Consider the following 26,542-nt stretch of genomic DNA (forward strand, 5'->3'; position numbering starts at 1 on the left):
GGGATAGGGAAAATTCTCCACTATTTATTGATTTATTTAGAGGGCTTTTAAGCAGCTTCAGTTGGGCTGTTTCCAAAAGTTTAAGGCAGAATGCAAACTGCTGAAAAGTACCCATCATAAGGATGGTAAAACAAGGAAGGATTAACAGTTTTAGTCCAATATTTTTCCTTAGGTTTGGTCCTTCAAGCAGTTCATTAGATGATTTTCAGCCATAGAGTGCTTAGAGTAGCAATAATAAACAGAATTTCTGAAAATTTAAAATTGGAGGGAAACCTGAATAACAATTGAGTTTATATCTTCACAAATGGATCAGCAATTACAAATGTTGTCTCAAAAGCCTTGGGAGTACATAGAAGATTGCTAGCATATAGGAAAGACTAATCCATTTAAGTCAACACATCTCTCTTAATTTTCTCCTAATGTTTTAGTCCTGCAGAATTCATTATTAGCACATTCTGTTTTCCCACCTTTCTTTTCCTGCTGTTTTGGGTAACATCTGGCCTGATTAAGGCTGGATTTCTTGAACAGTTTTTCTTAACCTCAAAAATTTGCTCACAAGTCTGAATGTGGTTAGTCATGATACAAAACTGTAGAGTTGTGAATCTTTGGAGATTTGGGGACTTGTATTCCTAAAATATATATATTAAGGGAAGCTAGATTGGAAGAAGAGAAGTGTGGTTTTAAAACTGGAGGAAGAAACATCAATAATCTGCACAATGCTGATGACATTACCCTGGTAGCTGAAAATACAAAGGATCTGCAAGCCCTAATACTAAAAGTCAAAGAGCACAGTGAAAAAAATGGGACTAAAATTAAATATTAAAAAGGCCAAACTAATGACAACAGATAGAACAACCAGCCTTAGAATTGGCAGTGAATATATTGAAGTGGTGGACAGGTTCTGCCTTTTAGGATCAACCATCAACAGGAAAGGAACAAGCAGTCAAGAAATACATCACAAACTAACACTTGGTAGAGCAGCCATGAAGGTCTTGGAAAAGATATTCCGATCCTGAGATGGGACTATACAAACAAAGATCAGAATCATACAAGGCATGATATTCCCTGTGACACTCTATGGAAACAAAAGTTGGATTTTGAAAAACAGGAAGAGTATTCATGCCTTTGAACTTTGGTGTTGGAGAAGACTCTGGAGAATACTGTGGACAACCAAGAGAACATACTGATGGATCATCGAACAAATCAACCCAGAGTTCTCACTTGAGGCACAAAGGACCAGGCTCAAATTATCATACTTCGGACGCATTATGCAAAGACCCAGCTCTCTGGAAAAGTCTGTAATGCTGGGAAAGGTGGAAGGAAAGAGAAGAAGAGGATGACCAGCAGCAAGGTGGACAGATTCAGTTACAATGGAATGAGTGTACTGTTAGAAGACCTGAAAGAACGGGTTAGGGGTAGATCATCATGGAGAAAATCTATGTGGTAGCTAGGAGTTGAAAACAACTTGATGACACATAATTCCTAAAAAAAGTGAAGTAGGAATATTACAAGTAAGAGCAACACTTGAGCCACTGTGCTTCCTCATTCTATCACACATCTGTAAGAATGCTTAAAAATGTGTTCATTTTTTAAAAAATCTCAGAAACCGTGAGCAATGAACTAAGCAAGATCTACCAGCAGATAAAATGATACATAGACCTTTCTCTGCTCATCTACTCCACATAGCCAGTAGGTGGCAGTGTTTCTTCAAATTCAGGTTAGCATAGAAATATTACCATAACAACTAAAAACATCTCCTACCGCTGCTCAGCTGAATCAATAGCACAGCCTGGGAGGAATGCTGTTGAACAGCAACAGGACATTTGGAATTCTGAGTGCAAACCACTTCCTCATTCAGGAAAACACATCTTAGGTTTTCTCAGTTGTCTTTTATAGAGAAAGTTGCAACCCAATCCTAATGATGCTTCCCTGGGAATAAACCCATTTAAATTGTGTTTGTTTTTCTGTTACTATCCTTAGTCTTACCCTATATTGCACATGTCCTCCAGAATTTAATCAGGAACTCTGCATTCCATATCCTTATTGTATCAGCACTATTAGGGATTCCTGAAATTTGTGTGAACAACAGCTTGGTAGCTCTTATGAACCTAAGGCAGTGTTGTCCAAACTTGGCCACTTTAAGATGAGTGGACTTCAATTCCCAGAATTCCCCAGCCAGCATGGCTGGCTGGGGAATTCTTGGAGTTGAAGTCCACTCATCTTAAAGTGGCCAAGTTTGGACAACACTGACCTAAGGCATATGGCTTATGAGAGATTTTCCATATTAGGTATGTGCACGTAGGGTGGTCTGGAGTAACCTCCTCACCTTGATCATTTTCTCTTGTGTGGACTTCAGCTCCCAGAATTCCCTCACCAGACTGGAAGTACAATCAGTACATTTGGAGAGTGCCCGTGTTGAGGAATGCTGATCCAGAAAGTTGAGGTCACACTTCAACACTGCACGTTCCAATGGCGATCCATATACCTGGAAGGTACTAGTTTGGGAAGGATTTTATGCAACAGGAGTGGATTCTCTTCCTATCAGCATCTCAGGAGCTTCGTTGCACATGTCTTAAGATCTTGTCTGCTTCCTGAAATGCTATCAGGGAGTTCTGTCTGCCCTTACCTAGACATAGATTGAGTTGAAACATAACACTAAGCTGTGGTTTGTATAGAAATCCACATAACATACTAAGCCATAATTTGTGAACCACTGTTCCTGGATATGCAGCATAGATTAAGCCCAAATCAAACAAACCACAGTGTGACTTAGTGAAATGTCTGAATTCAGTGATATATTGCTGAGCTTCTGCTCAAGAATTTGCCTGCTTTCCTTTCTCTATACTGCTGGGCTGTCATCTCCTGCCTTTATGTGACACCTACAGTTTCTCCCAAGGGTATCAGCAGAGTACAGTCCAAAAGGTCAAAGTGGTGGCCACAACAATGCAATCAAAGCTCTGTCATAAAAACCAGGTGGAGCTTTGATGATTGCATCGCAGCCATCATCTTGACTTTTTTGGCCATACCCTGTGGACACTCCTGTTCTCTGTCTACTACAGTGCAAAGATAATGTTCTCTTTGCTAGGAGGAAGGCAGTGGGAGCTGGGAAGAAACTGAAAGGGATGCAGGGAAGGGAGGTGGGTTTCTAGGCCTCTACTCTTTCTTTCTTTGGAGGATAAAAACACACACACTATATATATATTTCTAAAAGAATACAAATAATCCTGTGCATAGATATCATTAAAGGTGTGACCCCCCTGGTTGCAATCCCACTTGAAGCTTTATTTGTAGCATCTGTTAACAGCCAACCTATTTATCATCTTGTGTCATCTAGTTCCAGGTTTGATAGAACCGGAGATTCCAGAGGCAGCAGACCTGGTCAGGTTAGAAACAGCAGCCTCAACCTTTCCATTTCTGCTCACTCATTAAGAAGAAAGGAAAATACTTTTTTGCAACACTGATTCCTGATTCAAAATCTATAGCCACATTAGAAAAAAAGACTGAAAGCTGTTTTGTATATCAGTGGGAAATATTCTGGATTAATAGGAATTCAAAAAGGTGAGGCTTACGCTAGCCTTCTTTTTCATCTCACGTCTACTTCCCAAGTCTCCTGAGGACAATAGGATCTGTCTCTGGAGACACTTCCCAAGCTTCTACAAATTAACAATTTGAGTGCAGTGAGCCAAACTGGATGTGCAGACGTTGGGCCATCTGTATGCCTGTCATTTTGAGTTGTACATCATTCCAATGGGACTAGATAATCAAGCTCTATTGAACTAGCCACCTGAGGCTCTCCCTGCATTGTGCTTTAGAAAATAGACATTAATTTAGCTAATGTGAGAGGACAACGCAACTTTTGTTTTTCGCACCTGAGGATGAAGGCAGTTGTATTTAGAACCTACATCCTGAATCTGTGCATATGAACTTGGAAGTAAAGTGAGTTCACTAAGCTTTACCCCTAACTCAGTCCACAGGATTTCAGATTAATAACTGTCTAGTTTGTTTAGCATGTGGAAGTTGAAGCTGTTTGGATCTGTCTCTTTCCAGATTGTTAAAAACACATAGACCCAGATTATCCATTTGGAGCTTGGGAGTAGTGCATGCTTGAAAGAAAGCACGGTTTGTCCCTACTGCTTTAAAGGCAGTTTAAAGAAAATCAGCCTGTCTCTAGCACATGGGTATAATTAACATTAAATGTTGATTTTATATTTTTGGCAAGATGCTGCAGCAGTTGGTGATGTGTCAGTTCTGGTCCAGATAATTTTGGATTATGGTGATTTATTTAGATCCCTTCCAGTCCAGAATCTAATCTGGTGTAACAAATGGGAAGGGGATAGTTTAAAACTCTCTGACAGATCCCATTTTCCAAGGGTTCCCCCATAAAATAATATATGATAGGCTGCCACCTGTCAGATAAAATCTGATGCCCGCCAGTTCAAATAGCTGGAGAGTTCTCACATCTTCCAAAGATTTCACCTTTCAGCCCAACTCTAAGAAAAATACAAAGAAAGTTGTTCTGGATCTTCCTACCCAAATCCAGAAATACCAAACTTAAAAAAATGTGCCACTCCTGAAGCACAACAGGTACAGCAGTATGCAATTGTGCAATTTTGTACATAGGAAAGCTTTTAATGAGAAATTCCCTATTAAACCAATAAAACTAGATCTCTGTATGTAAAGAGTTTATTGAGAAGAAAGGAATACAGGAAAACAATAGAAGTGTCAGGATTTTCTGACTGATACTAGACTTCCCTGCCCTCTTTTTCCCCTGCTGATACTAGAACTGAAAGTTATGCAAGGAGAAATATCTCTCATAAGTAAGTTTACTGCAAAAACTAGAAAAGATAATTTTCCAGTGACTGCCAAGTATAACATTACAAGCCCTATTTATACTGAATTCAGATTCAAAGCTTAGTGCCTTGCCTTAGCAGTGCAATGGATCAAGGTGTCTGGGTGAAAGGAAACATTCCCACTTGGACCTCGTTATTGCACCAGATATATCTGGTTTCAGGCTGTTTCCTTCTGACCTGGCCCAAACTACCTTCATAGGAACGCACAATTACATATGTAAAAATCCAAGCTAAACTTATGATTGTCCATTTTAATAAGATCTTAGTATATATATAGTTTGTTGTAGAGAGAATGGTTGGAGGAAATCATCTGGATCTCCTGCTTGGACATTGTTAGGCAGGTTTTCTTTTCTTCTTTCCTTCTGTTCTGAACACTATCCTCAGTCTCATAAAATACAGAGGACATGAACGTCTGTCTTTGGAAAGACAGGCTATTGCTTTGCCCAGTTAAACCAAATGTTCCATTTCTGATGTCCTGAGACTAGCCAGCAAATCAGAAAATTCTCTAATGATTGAACACACCTTCCCAATTAGCTCTGGTTAAATGATAAAGGGGCTGATTAGTGATGCAACTGATTACATGGGAGAAGTTGTTTTGGAAAACAAAAGATTAATTTCACCTATTTAGACTTCTCAGCATGGGTCAATTGAATGGAAGCTTTAGGAGCACTATTGTGCCATACCATAAATTAGAGGTTTCTCATATATACTGCCACTTAAGTCTAGTTTTGACAGAATTTGTTTTGAACAACTGAATAAACTGAGCAAGTGCTTACACATCTAACCATATTGATAATACACAATGTAAATGGATACAATGATTTCTTGGAATAGAGGTAGCCCAGGTTCATTATGCCTATCAGGTTCTCTGGGCTTTGAGAGATCACTGAGGTGATAATCAGGTTTTCTGCAAGGCACCCCCCCTTCTGACTATTTGCACTGAGCAAGCTTTGCAGTGGTGCAGGGTAAAACATCTGCAGAAAACCTGACTAATTGATCTTGGTATTGACCAAAACTCAGAAAAACCCAACCACAAGGAATGGATACAATGAATAAAGACAGCAATGAATACAGAGTTAGAGTACAAAAGTAACAGATAAAACAAACCGTTGGACTTCTATTGTTGAGATTTGAGGTACAGTACATAATAGAGCTTGGAACAGTGGGAAAGGTGTCTTAGAAGTCCATATGAAAAAGAAACATACTAGAGAATTAAAGTGTTTTCCAAAAATACAATCCACTTTTCCAAGCTTCTGAAGCAGCTATTTCATAGTGATTATCTCGACCTGTGTTTGAAACGCAGGAGTGATTTTTTGAATCGAATTCTGTGAATAGCTCGCTCTTCAGTGAGAAAAAGGGCAAAAAGTAGCATGAGAAGTAGATAAGTCCTTGTGCTCTGAAGTTATTTTCACCCTTTGCAGATCTAAGTTTCAGAGCAGCATCAATTCCACCTGGATGACTGAGAATCTTCATAAACATAACTTAAGATCCAGAGTTTCCTTTAGAGTCCAAGAAAAAAACAGGATCTATTGGAGGTATATCTCTTCCTCTTTCAGATATTTTGATTAAACTGTTGGGCTACAAAAGTAATTTAGGTAGTCCTGAAGTAAACTGTTGAATAATCTAGGTCTCTTGGTTCTCTGTGCACTCCAGCAAGGTGAGGTCAATAGAAGGGAATGCTACTGAGTTCCAAAGATTTAGTTGTGTTTCTGCTTTGTCAGGTTTGCTTAATATGGCTCACCAAGGGATCAGAATAGTTTTATTCATCACAGTCTATCAATGAGATAGACTTCCTAGGTTATTCAACAAAGAACAATTTAGCTCTTGAAGGAATTTTTCCCAGGTCAATTTTTGACCCTCAGAGCCATCAACAGGCCTGCTTAAAGCAGACAAATGAGAGTGCACATCTGGAGGATCTGGAAATGTTGATTATTGGGAAGAAATTATTGGACACATCTGTGATTGATGACTCTCCAATTCTGAATCAGTGTTTAAAATCATCCAACTTCATTCTACCTGTACTGACCACAAGGCAGATACGTTCTTTCTCTGGGACAGACATAGATACTTTTGAGAAGGATACAATAGGGATAAGAACAAGCATTTTCTTCTGCTAATCCCTTTGTTTTATTAGTATTTCTAGGGTAGTCTTTTTCAGAATTTTGGCCCCATTGGGTCATAAAGCTGCAGCTTATCCGCAATTAAAATAGGCAGACTGGCACTCACCATTTCTAGGGTGCATTTCTAGGGATAAGCACCCTTTGAAAAGCACCATATCTTTCAGTTTTCCCCCACTTGATTGCAAAGTTGCTCAGCTCATTTTATAATGGCATTGTTATGTCAGGGTAAACTGTTTAGATGAGTGAGAAGAGTTAGTTCAGCTCTCCACAGCCCTCTGCAAACCTCTACAGTGGGAATATTTCAAGAATATGCTAACATCCTTCCCCATAGCCCAGTTGAGCATGCCATGAGAACTTTAGGTATCTAAAAACTTCTCCATGAAAAGCATGTGCTCCACCACTGAGCTATAGTTGGTGCATCTTTCTTTTCCCATTCACTTCTACTGTATTTCCCTTCAGTTGTTTCATATAAGTTGAGTACAGGTAAAGTCTTTCAAATCAAGCTGAACTCCTGGTGATTTATCAGAAGTGTCCCTGTCATTTTCTTGGCTGTACTATGGAAGTGGTTTGCCATTGGTTTCTTTGAAAAGTTTTTTTTTTCCCCCCAACTTCCTAGTCTAACCTATTGTAGGGGAGACAGGTGGGAGAGAAATCCAATCAATCAATCAATCAATCAATCAATCAATCAATAAAAAATAGCCCTGAGATTTCTTGTTCAACCTGACTTAGTTTTCCAAGATCAGTCAGACTTGACCAGGAACTGCTACCTGAAATGAGACAGTGCCCCAACAGTCTCAACAAGTTTAACAAGGCCTCAGCACATGAGGCTCACGGAAGATGGGGCCACTGAGTGGAGCAGCAAGTAGATTATGGGCAAGTGACTTGAAGACATGAAAATAAGGATGCTACAATGGCTTGCCTCCGTCACTCAGTCCTCAAGAAAGTACTTTGCTTTTGCCTTGAACTTTGGAGGAGGCAGGTTTTTGGGTAGGCAGGTCTAGCTGTGGGCTAACACAGTTCTTGTCTGCTAATATAAATCAGGATGAGGGAATTTTCAGGAGGCCAGGTCCACTCTTAGTCAACAGAGCTCCATGTTAGCCTTCAGATAGATCAGGCCAACGGGGTCAATCTCCTAAACTGGATTTTACTGCATGATGAATTGATTGTTTTGTTCTGGTCTCTGATTATTTTGTCTCTAGAAGGGATGAGTTCCCCTAAAACATACTATTTCTTTGTCTTCCTTCATCATATTTTGCAAGAATCTATCTATAGTGTTAATTTAGGGCTGTATGTAGAAGGTGCCATGATAGATTGTCTTACTTTGAGAAGAGATTTCGGTTTCTGGATCTTGGAAATTTTAATACACAGTAGTAGATAGGGATCTATAGATGGAAGTTTGAACTTCTTTCTAAAGAGAACATCCAACTGGCAAGACAATTGTGTGGAACTTAAAAATCATCTGCTGAAATTGGTTAGATGTGTGATATGCTAATGAGTCTATATAAGGCAGGGTTGAAGTTTGTAAAAAGATGAATAAATTACTAATCCTATCCCCAAAGTAATGCAAATCTGTAGAATTATAGAATATAAGGGTTGGAAGGGATCTTAGTTTTAACTGACTCACCAGTGTGGGAATCCATTACTACAGAAACTCCAATAAGTGGCCATCCGGGTTCTCTCTTTAAATAACTCCATAAAGGAGAGTCCACAACCTCATGAGGCAGTCTGTTCTACTGTTGATTAGCTCTTTCTGTTAGAAAGTTCCTGATGTTCAGTCAACATTTACTTCCTTGAATTTCAACCTGTTTCTTGTCCTGTGTTCTGGAACAACTCTGAAACTTCTGCCCTTTCTTCTGCATATCAAGTGCTTCCCACTATTCTTCATTTACTTTTTCCTTTCAGGCCTCTTACAGTCTTTGCTGTTGCCCTCTTGATGTATTACAGTTTGTCAATGTTCTCCCTTAAACATGTTGATGAAAACTGGATGCAACATTCTAAAAGTGGTCTGATCAATTAATGATTGAATTTTGACGCTACATTTATGTTGATTCAGCCTAGGACTGCATCTGTTTTTTTCTGCAGGAACACCACACTGTTGGCTCATGTTCGGTATCATATTCAATATACTTCTAGTATCTTATTTCTGAGAAATCCTCAACCCTCTTGTGCTCCTTTTGACCTGAGGATTTTTGATCATGGGATCCCACCTAGTTCTTCTCTACGCTTGTTAAAAATGAGTCTCTTGAAATTTAGTGTGCAGTGTCCATGTAGAACAATGTTTCATTTTCTCTCTGCAGAATCTTAAACCCCAAGATGCCACTTCCTCCCAAAGTCCCCACTGCTTTTGTCTTTTCAACCAGGGTGTTTCCTATTGATTAGTATTATATCTAGAAGAAATGATTCCCTTCTCTCTTCTTCAGTCTTCTGGAAAATGAGACAACCAGCAAAACCACTGGGGAATATTTTGAACCTTCCATTCTTGGCTAAATTGGTTTTCCAACAGCTGTCGAGGTAATTAATGAATCCCATTATTACTATGTCTTCCCTCTGTAATCTGGTCCAGACATTATCCAGATCTTCTGACTGGCTTCACTGTTTTTCCTCCCTTGTTTTTTTATCAAATATTCTCACCTGGACAGTCATGTTAAAAGTACTGGATCCCACTGCATATATGTACTTCCTATACATATAATGTAGCTCCTTTACCCCTTTTGTCTGGTATGCAATAGGTTATACCTTTCAGTCTTTTCATTCTACTCATGAATTTCATCCTACCCAGTTTCAGTAATGCCTACTAAATTATATGTGTCTTCCTGTATTAAGACTTCTGTTGTTCTTCCTGTTTGTTCCCATACTCTGTGCATTTGTGTAGAATCATTGGAGTTCTTGGGTCACATAACTTCATGTGTTCCCTCCTGCATTATTATTGGCTGCCTGTAATTGCCGTGTATCCATTTCAATCACATCCCACCATTTTCTGGGCTCCCTTCTCCTCTAAAATAGTTTAAAGCCCTCTGAATGAGATTTGCAAAGTGCTTCCCAAACAATTTTTCCCAGTTCTCATTATCTGGTTATTCATGAGAGCCAGTATGATATAGCGATGACAGCCCTTTGAGGTAGGCCAGGTCAGGAAATCACCTGAATGATGATCATGTTGCAGATGCATAACCAAGAGCTTCAAAATCCATAGCAGCACTCATGGACACTTGAGTATTAATTCAAACCAAGTGTCTAGTTGACATATGCAACTTATTATTTCTTATCTCACTTCTGTACACAGCTAGGTAAGCATTTGTTCAGTTAGGTTTCACTGGAGGCCTACTGTCACTTGACAGGAAACACATTAGTTTACAAATGTCCAAGTTAAGCTTAGGTGTGGACACATAATTTAATCAAGAAATGGCCAAAGCCCACTATTTCCACATCAGATCATTAATGATATAGTCAACACTAAGATGTTGACAGATGTTATGTAGTGCTCTGTGTAAACATTTCACGGAAAATAAACAGGCACATCATTTGATTCCTCATAAATTAGCATTTGGTAACTCATGGCTGCTCCAAGTATTATGCCTGGAATAATATGTCATGCTCCATGCTGTTCTAGCCATGATGTTTTCTTCTGCAATAGTTCATTTACACTTGCAAGTTGCAAACATCAAAGTGATGAACTGCCCTCATTTTCTGGAAATGAAAATCTGTATCAGAATCTGGCTGTATACTATATGCATCAGATAAGGATCTAAATTTGTTTGGTATTTGCCATCCATCCATTCATCCTTAATTCATATAGCAGATTGCTTAGACCTGGTTTAGCAAACAAAGTCAGTGATCAAGCCAAGCAGAGAGCATTTCTTGGCATATTAGCTAAATGTTTTGCTTGCTTGCTTTTTTTGGATGAAGCAACCCTTTTGCTGGGAATATGAATTGAGAAGCAATTGTGCTTTCTTCCCCTGCTGAAGCTGCCTACTACTTTTGATGAGCTAAGGGTTCATTTAGACTCACTAGAGTCTCTTCCATCTTTTGTAAATGAAAATGTAGTCAGAACTTGAATGGAGGTCATTCTCCCCCAAAATCCTTAGGCAGCAAATTGAAAGGGCATTGTATAAATGGAGGAAGTCCTGATTCTGCAGACAGCTGTGTATTCTCTTGAATGGTATTAAGAACTAACTCCTACGTACATTGGGTAGGCATTGAGGAATCATGCACCAGAGGTTCAGCACATGATTGGATTGATGCTTTGAATTCCTATATATGAACTCCAGAGAAATGTATCACAAGCTGTGCAGGATTTCTTTAACAATTGTTTCATGCTGAAAAGGCTGTTTCTCAAGTAAGATTGCAGGGCTTCCATTTTTTCCCCAGAACAGAAGCTGCAGTGCTTATGAAAGAACACATCCCTATTAGCAGGAGGAGAAGCCTTTTGAAAGAATGGTGACAAGAATCCTACCTGGGCAAAAACTGTGTCTAGAAACCCTGTCAGCTGGCTTAGAAGCTTCTGTGATAGGACTGGGCCACATGCAGCCCCCAAACTAGTTTTTGAAAAGTTCTTGTAGCCCTTTCAAGTTGTTCAGCTTTGCAACCTATCAATCCTAGAAGTGTATAGCCAGCTAAGGGACAAGTGAGAATCCCTTCCTTTTCCTTATTCTCTTCTTCCTCTCCTTTTTCCCCTTTTTTAAAATCACATATGTTCCTGTGCTTAACCCTGGAATTCAAACTGAGTTCTGAAGACAAATATTGATGAACTCTGCTGTAATCCAAGCCAAGAGGAAATACTATAAGAAGCATTTTTGCTTTTTTAAAAACAACATTTAAAAATATATATCTTTTAAGCCATATAATGATTTTGAAAAGACACTGCATTCAACTAGAACCTAACCCCTGTCTTGATCATGAACACTTTGTTGCTGTGCGTTAGTTCTTACATAGTGAAAACAACACGATGTCCATCTCAGCAGACAAGAAGGTGCTGTCAAATGACTTGATGAACTTCAGCTTTTGCAAAACACAACATTGGGGGAAGGGGTGGGGGTGGGGGTGGGGGTGGAAGACAGAGCATACCCAGCAGCCATGGAATCCTACAACTCATGAACAATTGTGGTATCAAATAAAGTGGGCTGAGGATGGAAAGGAGCAGGTGGTACAGAACCTGCACCTCTTCCGATGTAACTGAACTAAAATGACCAGCACCCTCATCTATCATGGCTAATGGTGAAGAATGTTTGGAGGCTGCAGGTTTCCATTTCTCGAATACAGTAGTTAAGTGACAGTCTGAATGCTACTGCCCTGTGATGAGACTGCTGGCCTTTTATGCTGATGGTAGAAAAGCTCTGCTATTTGCAGGCTATGTGGCCTTCCAGTCATTGTTTTGTGGAAGTAAAACACACACACATACACATACACCACCACCCCCCACACACACACAATATTCTTTTCTTAAGGGTGGAGACAAGCACACGAACGCAGATATTTCTTGGTCAACAGCACTTTTAACAGCAGCTACGTAAGTTGCAAGTGGCAAAATGAACTAAAAAAAGTTGCCTACATTTTCCCTGAGGTACCTTCTTAGAGCCACTAATACCATAATAGTCATAATGCCAATGTCTGTTCTGAGCAAAAGAAAAACATTAAATGGATAATCACTCTGGCTTCTATGGGTATTAATTATGCTTTCAGTTTCCCCTTTCTTCCACTAGATTTCTAGTAACTCTGGAGATACTCAGGGAACTCACTGTGATTTTCTAAGTAAAATTTCTATAGAAAAAAATATTGGTTTCCTAGATTTGTAATAGTGTCCCCTCTGAGCAATGGTTTCTATTAGGAGAGAGATAGGGAGTGCTCTCATGTTGATTCTGTTGGATCTTTCAGGAACCATTGATCATGGATATTGCTGATGCAGCTCAGTGAGTTGGGAATTATGGTGGTCCAATCCTACCTGCAGGACCACTACCAGAAAGTGCCAGTGGGAGACTTCCATTCAGTCCCACGGTGCTTTAGTTGTGAGATCTCACCGATTCAATTTCTTTCTTACTGATCGGTATCTGTGTGGAACTGCTGGGCATTCTACTCATTCAGAGCTTTAGAGTATGATATCATCAGTATATTGAAATCACTAAACACTCCCTGCTTCTTGCCTAAAACAGGATAAAGCCAGGCACATGCTTGACAACTGAATCCAGATGGGATAGAGATACTGGAGATACAGTAGGTGGCTCTCTGGTCTGGGGATTAGGAAGGTTCCTTCAAAGAAAAAGAAAAAAAAGGATGTAACTTGGGGATTCTCCTTTTTTCCAATGTGCCATGAGGGACACAATGTCCAGGAAGACTTACGTCCACCTGCACCTGGTATATCAGCTGAGACCCTGCCTAGACCAGAACAGGCTACCCTCAGTGATCAGTGAGCCTTGCTTTAATAACCTCTTGATGGAATTCCTTCAACATACTCTATGTCAGTGGTTCTCAAACTGGGGGTAATTGGGGCATGACCTAGAGGTAAACACACAATTTGTAATTGCTTTTTTGTGAGTCAGAGATCCACTTTGGGACTGCTCCTGCTGAGACACTTGTGTAAAACAACAAAGTCTGTTTTTCTGTAGAGGTTATGTCATTATTTGAGACTAGGAAAAGGGGTAACTGGGTCAAACAGTTCAAGAACCACTGTTCTATATGGACAAGGATTCAGAATAATCCAGAATTACAAGTGCTACAGAATTCAATTGTCCAATAGTTAAATAGGATCACTAAATGGAACCATACCTGCAGGTCCTGAAAATACTGCACTGGTTACCTGTGAACGTCCTGACACAAATAATGGAGTTGACATTAGTTAATTTTGCTAAAACCTATGGTGGCAAATAAATATATATACTACTACTACATTAGTTTATAAAGCCCTAAGAACCTTGACCCCAGTATTTCAAAGATCGCCTCCAGTAAAATCATCCAACTCGTATGTTAAGATCAGCTGGGAAGATACCACTGGTGGATTCAGCTGCACAGAAGTCTTCTCAGTGGCAGAACCCCAATTATGGTACTCTTTCCCAAAAGATGTTTGGCTGGTTCCCACCTGTCTTCTTACAGGCATGTATGGGATAGCAACTACAGGACCAAACTCTCTTTAAATTTGTCTCTTATTTTGCTTTTCATTTTTCAGAGATCTCTAATGTTTATATCTCTTTCTATCTTGTTATGCTGCATTGTTGGTTTTACTGTGATAGTATTACAAATCTTAATTGTCTTATAAATGGCTCTAGGTTCTGTGAGATGAAATGCAGAAAAAATAAAATAACGTGAAGAACTCCCAGCTTCTCTCATCATCAGCTATGCTGGTTGGGCTGAGGCTGTGGTGAGTTACATTTTAGTAGTCTGGGAGAAGGGGCTGCTCTTTCTACCTTCTATGGTAATATAGGGAATTCATTCCTCAAAACGTTGCTGGCTTGGGTACTGATTTGGAAAGAAGAATAGAAAGATTCATGAAACAAATATATCAATGAGACTTAAGCATTAACTGTAGGCATGTGTAACTGACTACAAGTTGCAAGGCAGTGACTATATTCATGTCCTGCGTAGGGGCTTCTCATAGATATCTGGTTGACACTACAGAAAACAGAACACTAGATTAGAAGTCCCTCCATTTGTTTGTTAGATTTATATTTCATCTTTCTTCAGGCACTCAAAGTAGTGTATATTCTCCTCCAATTTTTCCCCACGTCAACAAACCTGAGAGGTATATTAGACTTGTGTTTGGGCACAAGTTATAAGTGAGCTTCCACAGTTGAGGCTAAACTTGAACCTTGGTGTCCCTGGTCCTAGTCCAACTTCTTAGCCCCTCTATGACACACAGGTCCTGATCTAACAGGGTGACTTTCTATATCACAGCGTCCCCCATCCCACATGACAGGTACACTTTAATTTGAAACAATAAAATGCCAATGGAAGCAGATAGATAATATATTCACCTGTGAATCCTCAAGTGAAGAAACCTTGAATGATGTGTGAATCAGCCGTAAGTTACAGGAGAGTCAAGAAGTAGGCCTGAGGCAGATATAAATACGGACACCCAGTCCTCTAGCCAGTACTAAGCTATCTCTACCATCATATTTATAATTAGCATTTTTTGAGAGGGAAATCAATATTTTATTAAATTGGAAGCTGGAGTAATTTTTGCTTATAGCATCTTCGTCCACATGGCTGCAGCCAGACAGTTAGGAATAATCAACTCTTTTGCTACTTACCTCTAGCAAATTCATGGATCTTTAATGATAATGAGATTTTCCTCTAGAATCCCCAGATAACTCGCTGAATAATAACATTTGAAAAAAGATACCTGAGAAAGAGGATAGCAGAAATGTGGGGTGGGAGGAGAGAAAAAAAATGTGCATAGCTATAATGTATTCATAGACCTAATAATTTCAACAAGATCTCTCCTACTCACAAGGGGCATCCATTTCATTTGATTCAGAATACGTCTTAATAGTGTTATGGTATTATTGAGAGAAGGATATCAGAGGAATCCTTTTTTTAAAACCATATCCTCTGTTCTAGCACCAGTGCTCTTAGTTTAATTCTTTAAATAAAGTTGATTTATCAATAGATCAGACCAATCTGATATGGAATTTGTATAACTTAGATTTACATGTCTATCTAGTTCAGCTATTGACTATGCTTCAAGGAATGCATTTTTTTTCCTTCCCCCCGCCCCCCAATCAGAATCAGGATTGGAGGTGAATATGCCAAACAAGTATGTAGAGTTAGTATTGACTTGGGTAAGGGTAACCCAGCTGAAATTATACTCACAACTGCTATTGGTAGAGCATTGGTAGCATGACTGGCTAGGGAATTCTGGGAGTTGAAATCCACACATCTTAAAGTTGCGAAGGCTGAGAAATACTGTAGTAGAAGATGTCACTATTTTTGGCAGGATGATTCCATCTGATTTAAGAAGGGTTGGGCTTCTGCTTAAGGATCGAGTTCTTTTCTCTCAGGTGTCATATGTTATCTGCCATGAAACTGAAATGGATGGTATATCACCTGTTGTTTCTCCTGCAGAAAGATAGCTTAAGCTTGAGTTAGTCATGCATTAGTAAGATCCATATTCACTTACTATAATGAATTAAATATATGCCTGACTTTGAAGATGGCTTAGAAATTTCCAGTGCTTCACAATACATTAACTAGCATTTCACAGTTAACATCTCATTGATATTTCGAATAGTTTGCATGAGATTAAAAGAGCTGAAATTAACCTATAAAGTTCTGTACAGCTTGGGGCTAAAGTTTCTCTAGGACTACCTGTTCCCATATGAAGCAGCTCATGATCAGCTATCTTCATCAACTTCTGCTAGGGATACAGCTCTAAGAGCCTCCCCCACATGGTAAATCAAGGAATAAGACTCTGGAGCATTTCTCTAGACAATGAAATATCTTGTCTCTAGGGTGGCCTCTAGACAGCAACAGGTTTCCACCTGCCATTTTAAAATCTTTTTTAGAAATGGCCTTCATGCAGCTTCACAAATAAGCAGGAATATTGTCCTATTTCTTTATTGGGATTTCTGCTCATATTGAAATTTTTGTGCATGCATGATAGAGTTGTTTCACTATGGACATTTCTGCTGAATGCACAGGTACCTGTTAGAGAACAACCTCCTACAAGCAGTCTTCGGTAGCTGATCACTCTAGTTCACACATATTGACTTTACCTACTTTAATCATGCGTACAGAGTACAGTGTTAGCATGAAGAGCAATGATTTTTCTGACTCTGATGTATTTTATGGTTTTGCTCCTGGCTTGGTCCTTCTGTCCACTGCTTGCGTTTCAGCTGTCAGCATTCTTGTCTTCAGAGGTTGCTTGGCTGGAAACAGGGCCTTAACAGTGATCATGTCACAGTTGCAGAATATATGCCTCAGAGACATCTGCCTGATGTCTTCTTTTGTTCTGTTTTCAGTATAATGTAAATTACATTAGGCTTTTAACTGCTAATTTATTTGCTATATCTCTGATGTCTTTCTTTTAATTATCATTTGTTGCTCCTATTGTGCTATTTTAAAAATGGATTTTGCATGTCTTTATTAGGTACACAAAATAGAAAGGCCAGGGCATAAGGTAATTGTTTGATTATTCTTATAAAGTAATTCTAAAGCAAGAACTGAAGTTTCATTATATACTAAGAAAATAACATGTAATAAATTCACCTCCTGGTATAATATTTTTATCCTATAGAGTTTTTTTTAAATATTAATCCAATTCAATTCTGTGAGATGTTCTTCTACAAGTGAAAGGTAGAGATTTTATTTTATTTTATTTTATTTTATTTTATTTTATTTTATTTTATTTTATTTTATTTTATTTTATTTTATTTATATTTCAAGTTTGTTACCACCTATCTCACCACAAAGCTACTCTGGACGGTTTACAGTAAAAACAGAATAAATATTAATTAAGATAAATAAATATTAATTAATTAATTAAAATACACTACAACAACAAACTTCCTATATAATACTTCCAAGAGGCTAATGTTAATTAGGTGTTAATAAACTCAGGGAGCGTCTTCAAGGCACCAGCTGTCCCCAGAGTTGATTGCAAATTGGCAGAGCCAGGTTTTCAACTGTATTATTTTCAATTTGCTTCTTAGCAAATTTAAATATTTGGTTTAAAAATTTGTTCAACCTAACATTAAACACTTACTTTTTTTATAAAAAACATTTAAAAAGAGAGAATATATCAAAGTCTGATTTTAATGTAATTTTCTGAAGATAAATACCTCTTATAATTGATTTTGCAGTCCAAAAATCTAGTTTTAAATTAGGAACCATTTTTGTTTGAGTGTAAGAAAATTAATATATTGCAGAACTAACTACTGCTTAAAAGGAAAGGCCTATGAAGCCGGGATATGAGCTGTGTTTTCTCACCCTTCATCACCAGTATTTACAAAAGCAGAGAAACAGAAACATTTCTGACATTTTAAAGTCCAATAACAGATAACATTTAAGCTTTTTAAAAAAAATGTTGACCCTGAATTTTTAAAAATGGCAGCAGATTTAATATCCTGGTTTTCAGTAGGCAAATGATTCTACAGATATAATAGTGGAGGAGAGAAAAAAAATCCCCTCATTCTTCCTACTTTTGACTGAAAATTTTCATAACTGTATTATGGAATATTTTACAATCTGTTTCCTTAATAGGTGGAAATAGGAAGTGGGTGCCTCCAGAGATACTATTGCCATCAATTGAGCAGGCAGTGTGAAATTATTCTATCTCACTTTCTGAAATGATGTTTTTGTGGTAAGATAAAATATAGAAATGATAATAAAACGTAAGAAGGTTATAAGTGGAAAATGGCATTGACTGGACCACCTGGAAAATATGAATGAGGCAGAACCATTGTATAATTGTTCAAAGCACCTAAATTGGCTCTCTTAACAGTCATCTTTTCTTTCTTATGACAGTGGTAGGACATATAGGATGGACACATGAATTCACTTGCCCTGTAATATCAAAATGGAATGAAGATTGTAATCCTATGCAAATCAGCTAATCCCATGTTATTCCATGGGATTCGTTCACAAATAAAACATGCTCTTTGGATCTTGGATGGGTACCCTACCTTTTGGTTGTCTTTTAAGATACTCAAAAATATTATCTTAGTTCAATCTCTAAGAATCTTTGGGAAACTATGGTGATTATATTGCTATAGAATTTATATTTACAGTGTAAAAATACCCAAAGGGACATCAATAGGATATATATAAAGAATGACTCTATCTCTTTTATTATTAAATGACTTGTTTGGCAGACAAATTGAATTCTGAATATGTAGTGTATCTTGATTTCATTAAAGCATTTGACAAAGTCTCTCATGATATCCTTGTGGACAAAATGGGTAAATTTGGGCTACCTGGTACTGCAGAGCAGTGGATTTGCAATTGGTTGAATAGCCACAGCTAAAGGCTGTTTTTAAATAGTTCTGCACAGTCCTGGATGGAAATATCAAGTGGGATTCTTCATAGTTTTTGTTTTCTTGGCCCATTGTTACTCAACATTATTATAAATGTCCTAGAGAATGGAATGGAAGGGGTGCATATCAAATCTGCAGATGACACCAAGCCAGATCCATTGATGTTCAGTGGTGATAACTGTAAAATCTTGCATCTGATTAGGAATAATCAAATGCATGGATAAAAAATGATGGGGAAGGCCTGGCTTGGTGAGGGTGCATGTGAGAAGAATCTAGAAATGCAAGTGAACCACCAGCTGAACATAAGTAAGCAGTGTAATGCAGCAACTAAAACAATCAACGTAGTCTTGGGCTGCATTAATAGAAGCTTTGCACATAGATCATGTGAGGTAATTTCAGGTCTGGCTGTAGGAACCAAGGAAGGTGCTAGAGTAGCTAACAAGGAAGGTGCTAGCAGAGTGCATGTGTTCACATGCTTCAGGAGTCTATGTGACAGGGGTCAGGCAAGCATTGGGTGTGTGCCTGAATCTGGAGTTGCTAGCACAGAGAGCAAGGGACAGGAAAGCAGGGCAGTGCATGTACACATGGAACAGCTGGCATGGAGAGCATTCATGCTTGTACATGGATGGAGAGAGAGATGTGTGCATTGGCATGCTGACAAAGACAGAACAGAAATCATGAAACATGATGAGGCAGTCTGAAGTTGTGGTGTGTGGGAAATGGTCTTCTCAGTGGCAAGGTTTAAGCCAAAGTCATTATCTAGATCAAGAGTCAGGAAACAAAACAACAAATGGAGTTAGGAATGCATTGCAAGAGCCAGATGCCAAAGTTGGACCCAGGGAAGCGGAGGCACCTCAGTGTCCTACATGCTCTGATTCTTTAATGGTTCCCCCTCCATGGAGGCTGATTTCACTTATATTTTGCATTGGTTAGATAACACCTACAGTACTGTTGCTAGTTGTGGGCACTACACTTCTAGAAGGGCCAGGGAGAAGCTAGAATGGTTCAAAGGAGAGCTACTACTATCATAAGGAGTATGGAAACCAAGCCCTATGAGGAATGGTTAAAAGAGATGAGCATATTCAACTAGAAAAAAGCAGACTGTTCTCTGCTGAAACTGAGAAAAGGACAAGGACTAACAGCTTGAATGCTAGGAGGAATTTCCTGATAGAAAGAGCTGTTAAGCAGTGAAACAGTCTGCCTAGAACAGTGGTGGATGCAGTAGTTTTCAAATGGGGGCCAGATGGATAAGTATAGTGAATGGTTTAGCAGATTCCTGCATTAAGCAGGGATTTGGTCTTGATGACTTATATGGTCCCTTTGAACATATACATTCTACAATTCTATGGTACTAAAATCCTTTCATATTTTTAATGGAGAGTTAAGTTGCAACTGAGAGCCTTTCCCCACAGCTGAACTGAACTGCTTTCCACCCATCATTGTGTCAGCAGATAACTCTACTGGCACTAAATTTGCTGGCCCCATTCCTGATCCCTGATCAAGTCACTGTAATCACCTACTTCACTCCAAAGTAATGGGTGACAGATTTTATCCATCATGTGGTTGCCCTTGGACTGTGCTGGAATAAGGGGGACAGTGTTGTAACAGCAGTATAACTAAGTTTGAGGCTGCAATGCCAGGGTGTGTTTGTGCCATCATTAGGTACAAGTAGGGGAAAGACCTGAAGGATTGTTATGAAGGTAGTCCTCACTTACCAATCACAATTGGGACTGGCAACTTGGTCACTAAGCAATGCAGTCATTGAAACGTCATGTGACTGCACCAGACTTATGATGTCAGTTCCACTGAAGCCATTAAGTGAATCACCATGGGTCATTAAGTGCAACATCACATAACTGCAACTTGTAACTTCCTGCTGGCTTCCCTATTGACTTTGCTTGTCAGAAGCCAGCTGCGAAGTGCCCAAATTGCAATCACATGACTGCAGGGATGCTACAACACCCACAAGTTTGAGGACTGGTCATAAGTCCACTTTTTCAGTGTTGCCATAACTTTGAACAGTCACTGAACAAGGTAGTCAGTAAGTTGGACTACCTGTATTATAACTCCTTAATGCTGTAACTTATTTTAGAAAGAGAAGGGAGTGATAGAGCCCATGTTTCGCATTCAGTCTCAATATCAGTTTTGCATTCAATCTCCAGTATCCCCAGTTAGATGGAAAAAGTGAGACCTCTGTGTTCTAGAGCCATTGTTAGCCAAAGTGAACTTTTTTTTTTTTTTGCTTCAAGTCAGTGTTGACTCCTGGCGTCTGCCTGGACAAGTCCCTGCAGTTTTCTTGGCAAGATTTCAGATGCAGTTTTCCACTGCCGGCTTCCTAGGGCTGAGAGAGACTGATTGGCCCAAGGTCACATAGCTGGCTTCATGCCTAAGGCAGGACTAGAACTCACGGTCTCACAGTTTCTAGCCTGATGTCTTAACCACCACACCAAACTGGGTCTCTTAAAGTCTTCAATGTGATCATGTGGGCTAACGATTATGCAGACTGTAGTCCAACTCATGTGGAAGGCACTAGGTTGTGGACAGCTGGAAAAATATACTAGGCTAGATGGAAAAGTAACTCAACTTAACTGCTGCACGTGTTCTGAGGCATTTTCATTAATTATTGCAAACATGTTGCTTTGCAACTGGAATTGTTAATCTTCTCTCCTTTCTTTTGCACCAAAATGTGGTTTAATAATTCAACCATTCCTTTGAACTTATACCATGTTGCCATTTTATCCAATCACTCTTTTGTGCTAGAGCTAGCCAATTTTGTTTCCTTTTATTCTACTGAATGCCATTGCTTCCTCTTGGCAAACACAAATCTTTACTTCTGGAGGTGTCACTCATCTAGTAAGCCCACCAGCTCCAATGCAGATGTCTTTCTGGTTTGTCAGCACAGGAATGGCTGTCAGGACTCTGAATTATTTATCTGCTTTGTAACATTTACTGGGATTTAGTGTTTAATAACTGTCACTCCAATAGATCTTTCCCTAATCCCTTCCGATCAGTCACTGTAGCAATTTTAAATATTTAGCAACACAGTTTGTGTATTCACTATTGGGGTTGCAATTTTCTTATAATTAAAGATTTACAAGATACTGCTCAAGATTTAGAAAGGATTGGAAAAGATCAAAGATATTTAGGGTTTGGAGTAGAACTTACTAGTGCTAGAAGATGTTCTGAAATACTTTCTCTAAACCTCTTGTCTTCTCACTTAGCTTTTATTGCATTACAGGGCTCTGCATTCAGCACTGAAAGATACATTATTAATTTAAAAGTCCATTGGTTTTGCACCCCTTTTCTCCAAAGACAAGATCAGCTCCTCAGGCTTGCTGTCTTTAGCAGATCAGAAATGATTAAAATCCAGGTCTGGCTAAGCACCAGGTCAGGCCAGGGATAAACTAGAATCTGCAGTTGCTGGTCCTAAGAATACAGGGGAAGTGCCACCATAGTTTATTCATCATTTGCCTTAACTTTAACTTAAGTATTCAGGGGTTAATTTTTCTAACAAATTAATGCTGAACAAATAATCCAGCATAATACATAAGAATGTGTAATGTATATTACTACAGCAAGTTCTGTCTCAAACGTGTTTGGTATGTGGTATATTTCATAAGGCTTTCTGAGTTTGTTTGCAATATTACAAATGGTATGATCATGTACAAAAATTGCAGCCAGATTCTTCCAGAATCTCAGCTCCTCCAAAAGCTTTATCTCACACACATTTCAATAGCCTCTTGACTTGGTTTACACAAAGAAGAATTCTGTTTCTCTTATGAGCTTCAAGGTTAATAACTTCCGGGCCCCAAATTAGAGGGAAATAATTAAATAGTTGTTACTTGTGTAAAAGAAAGCACAATTTGTTGCAGTCATTTGAATCCATGTAGCACATAATAAATGGCACTTTAGAATGTAAAAAACAAGAACTTAAAAAAGAGATTCTGCTGATTTGATGGGGGGGTTGGTTTTATCTCTGCTGCCAATTATGCATTTGTTATGTTGTTGTTTATGTTGTTTTTAACTTGTTAGCTACTTGTTTTTGAGATGGGGGGCATATAAATTGAAATAAATAAGTAGTGACCAACATTTTGACCAACATTTTTATTCTCATAGTATCTCACCAGACACCAATGGGAACCCACAAATATAATAGGAGTGAAATAGTACCTCCTAGTCCTGTTTCCATAACTAGCATTTATCATCAGTAGTAGTAATAATATAAACATAGGATTTAGATTTTTTTCATAGAAGCCACCTATTGGATCAGCATTTTTATTGAGTTATCTAGTGCAATCCCAAGGTCCTTTTTCTGGTCATTCGCTACTAGCTCAGAACTCATCACCATCTGCTCTTGTTAGCCCTGTGAGCTAGTCTAAACAAGAAGCACGATCAGGAGTACTAACTCTATCTTTATTGTAAGGTTACATTAACAGAATCTTGCAAGACCGAAAGTATTTCTCCCCTCCTTTCCTTTTATTCTCTGGAAAACTAGGGAGGATCCCTTCTGAAACATTTCCCATCCCCCCCCCCCTTCTGTGGGCTGAGATACCTTTTATGCAACAGTTGTTCAATATGTGGCTCTCCCTCCTGTCCCCCAAAGTTGTTCTCCACGTATTATTACAACTCTAGCTGTGGACGTCATTACCACATAAAGGATCTGTTTAGGTGGGCTTGTAGCCAGATCTTGCTGGTCTACTAGAGATTGTCTGAATGCCCTTACCATTTTCTAAAAAGACCTTTGCCTCAGCTACTGACAACAACTCTTCTATCCAAACAGATCTAAAGAGGCTGAAATGCATCTCTATTCCCATAGTCAGCATGTTTTGGGAGTACAACCTTGCAGTGGATCATGCCTTTATCCAGCTATTGCCACTTCAGGTACTAATGGGCTATGTGTTTCTCAGGTCAGGAAGGGTTCTGCAGGGATAATTCAAGGAAAGGTCCTTTCTGGCTCTTAAACACCAGCCTGGGAGTATGTCTGAAGAAGATGACTGAGAATACACTCCATATTAGGATATTTGATTATTCTGAATGATTAAATTGGCCCTCTTTGTGAAGAGGCTGTGTATTTTTTGTTTAAGCCATAGGAGAATTTTACAAAGCAAAGGAGAGCTGGTGTGGGAAGACAGGCTGAGGTGACTTAATTAAATGTTTGCCCCTCCAAAGCGGAACTCATCTGCCTATCAACATGGCCCTCTTGGCTTTATCTTTATCAGTTCAGGAAAGGTCTCCAAAGAGGCCACAACCATCAGCTCAGCTTTGCCTGCCTTGCCAGAGAGCTTTTATCTCTTTTCTTAAAAGTCTACCTGAGCTGCTGAGCAGTAGCAGATTGAGGGTGGATCAACTACCCCCACTGTTCTGCCCTGCAACTTTTCTCTGATTTCTGGTTGCATTTCAGCAGTGGGTAACACAGAATGGCTAGCACCTATTAATATTAATTTCTCATACACCTTCTCTCTCTTTCTCTCTGCAAATCAGAAATAGATTTTCTCCTAATTAAGATTTAATATGGCTCTGGAATGGCACAGAGGCAATGAGATTAATAAACGGCCTGCATTCTGCAGGCAATATGATTGTGATGCAGCCTGCAGGCAGATCTGGAGGGTGGAATCTGAAGGTCCCAGGATGTTTTGGCTGGAAGGCATTTCTGTGCCAGAAGTTTTCCTCCCTCCTGTCTTCTGGTTGTTGTCCTTAGCAAATGAAGGATGCTGCTCCTTCTTCACATGATTGGAATCAGCAAGGCAAAATGCCTCTGAGATGAAACAGCGAGGAATGATCTCATCTGGCAGGGCCTGTTGTAAAAGACCTGTGAACTTGATTCTGGCATCCAGCCCCATTCTAAGAAGAGAATTTTCCTCTCCCCAGGCACATTTCAGAAAATAAGAAGAGCCCAATGGAATCAGGCTATGGATTCATTTAATTTAACCTTCCCCAGCTCAGTGTTCTCAAATGTCTGTGCTCTAGGCAGGCTGTACCTGATAGAGTGTTGTTCAAGACATCCTATCTCCAACAGCCAGCCCACTGCTTCTGGGAAAGCCACCATCTAACCATGAAGGTGGCATTTCCTGCCAGTTGTTCCGCTTTGCACCTGAGATGGAGAGATGCTGCCTCTGAAGATAAAGGTTCTCATTATTTAACGTAATTAATAGACAATTACAGACGAATGTTTTATGAAGGTTATCTTTTATTATCTTAATCAGGTAGTGACTGTTACTTTGTCACACAGCACAGAATTGCATAGATATAAAGCTAAATATTTTCTTTTGCTCTGAATCTCCTGCCGATTAGCTTTCCTAATTGATTGCAAGTTATAGTATTATAGGGGCAGAAGAGGAATTTTTTCTACCCATTTTCTCCAGGGAAACCTAGGTTCAAATCCAGTTTCAGACATGGAAGCTCACTGAGTGAGCTGTAGCCCCATCAATCTCTCAGCTCGAACTATCTTGCAGGTTGTTATTCTTGGCAGATGATGGAGAAGGAAGTACTACTGATGCTACCTGGGGCTCCTGAAGAAAAGATGGGACATAAATCTATTGAATGAATAAAGAAACACCATCCTATCACTGAGAAATGCATTCAGTTTGAATATACTATCTTGGGACTGGGTCTGTGTTACAACTGTAACCCAAGGTGTTACAATACCTCTGGAGAAATGAGTGAAGCTGGGGCAGCCTACTAGGGGTTTGCCATGAGAAGCAAGGAAATCATCTGGATGCTAGGATCCAGGGTGCCCAGGGTTTGTAATCAGAAAATTAGCAGGATGTAGAAAAGAGGATGGAAAGGGAAACAGGGAAATAATGTAATTAGATTACATGATGAGATAAAGCAGACAAAGGGAGCCTGCAAGGAATCAGAATAAGGGAGGGGGGAGTCCGACAGCTGAGAAGAAGAAATTTAACTTAAGAGGTTGGAAAAGATATACAAGTTATGGTGTTATGGGTGGAAAAATGTGCCCATCGACTGAGGAGAAAGAAGCAAACTTAAATGGCCCTGTGCAACACAGACAAGCTTGACTAAGAGAAATCCAGCCTGGAAGAAATGGCTAGGAAAAAGAGAAAGAAGCAGTCAGGTTTGTGAGGCAACCTGAGGAGATAAAAAGGGAGTCAGAGATTTAAAGTAAGAATGAAAGATTACTTGAGAGTAAAAGAGGAAAGAAGCAAAGCTTTCAAGTGGGAGACAGATGAGTCCAGCAGCTTAAGAAGACAAAATGGAGATAAAAGATAAAGCATTCCAGTGGGGAGAGTGAGTTAAAGAAAGATTACTTGTCAGTCAGAAGCAATTTAAGAAGAGGGAGATAGGAGGTGGAAAGGCGGGTAAGTCCCCCCACCCCCAGGAAATCAACCCAATATGCCAGTTGGTGAGAGGACAGAGGCCAAGAGAGTGAGGCCACCCAGTGGCGAGGGTGGGGGTAGGGGTGGGGGTGCTGCTGTCGCTGCCACTGCCTGTGTGTACAGAGCTGATCATGGCAGAAGTCCCAAGGAGCAGATCTGGATTTGGTATTGGATTGGGGCCAGTGCGGGGAGATGGAAGAGGAATCAAAAGGAGGGGAGAGGAAAAGTTGTTGAATCTGGTGAATATGTTTGGGGATTAAAGATACTGAGTTTTTTCTAAG

Source organism: Python bivittatus, unplaced genomic scaffold (genome assembly GCF_059951505.1).
Source record: "Python bivittatus isolate LINGU-HERP-01145 unplaced genomic scaffold, Pbiv_v1 ctg000700_np1212, whole genome shotgun sequence".
Taxonomy (NCBI): domain Eukaryota; kingdom Metazoa; phylum Chordata; class Lepidosauria; order Squamata; family Pythonidae; genus Python; species Python bivittatus.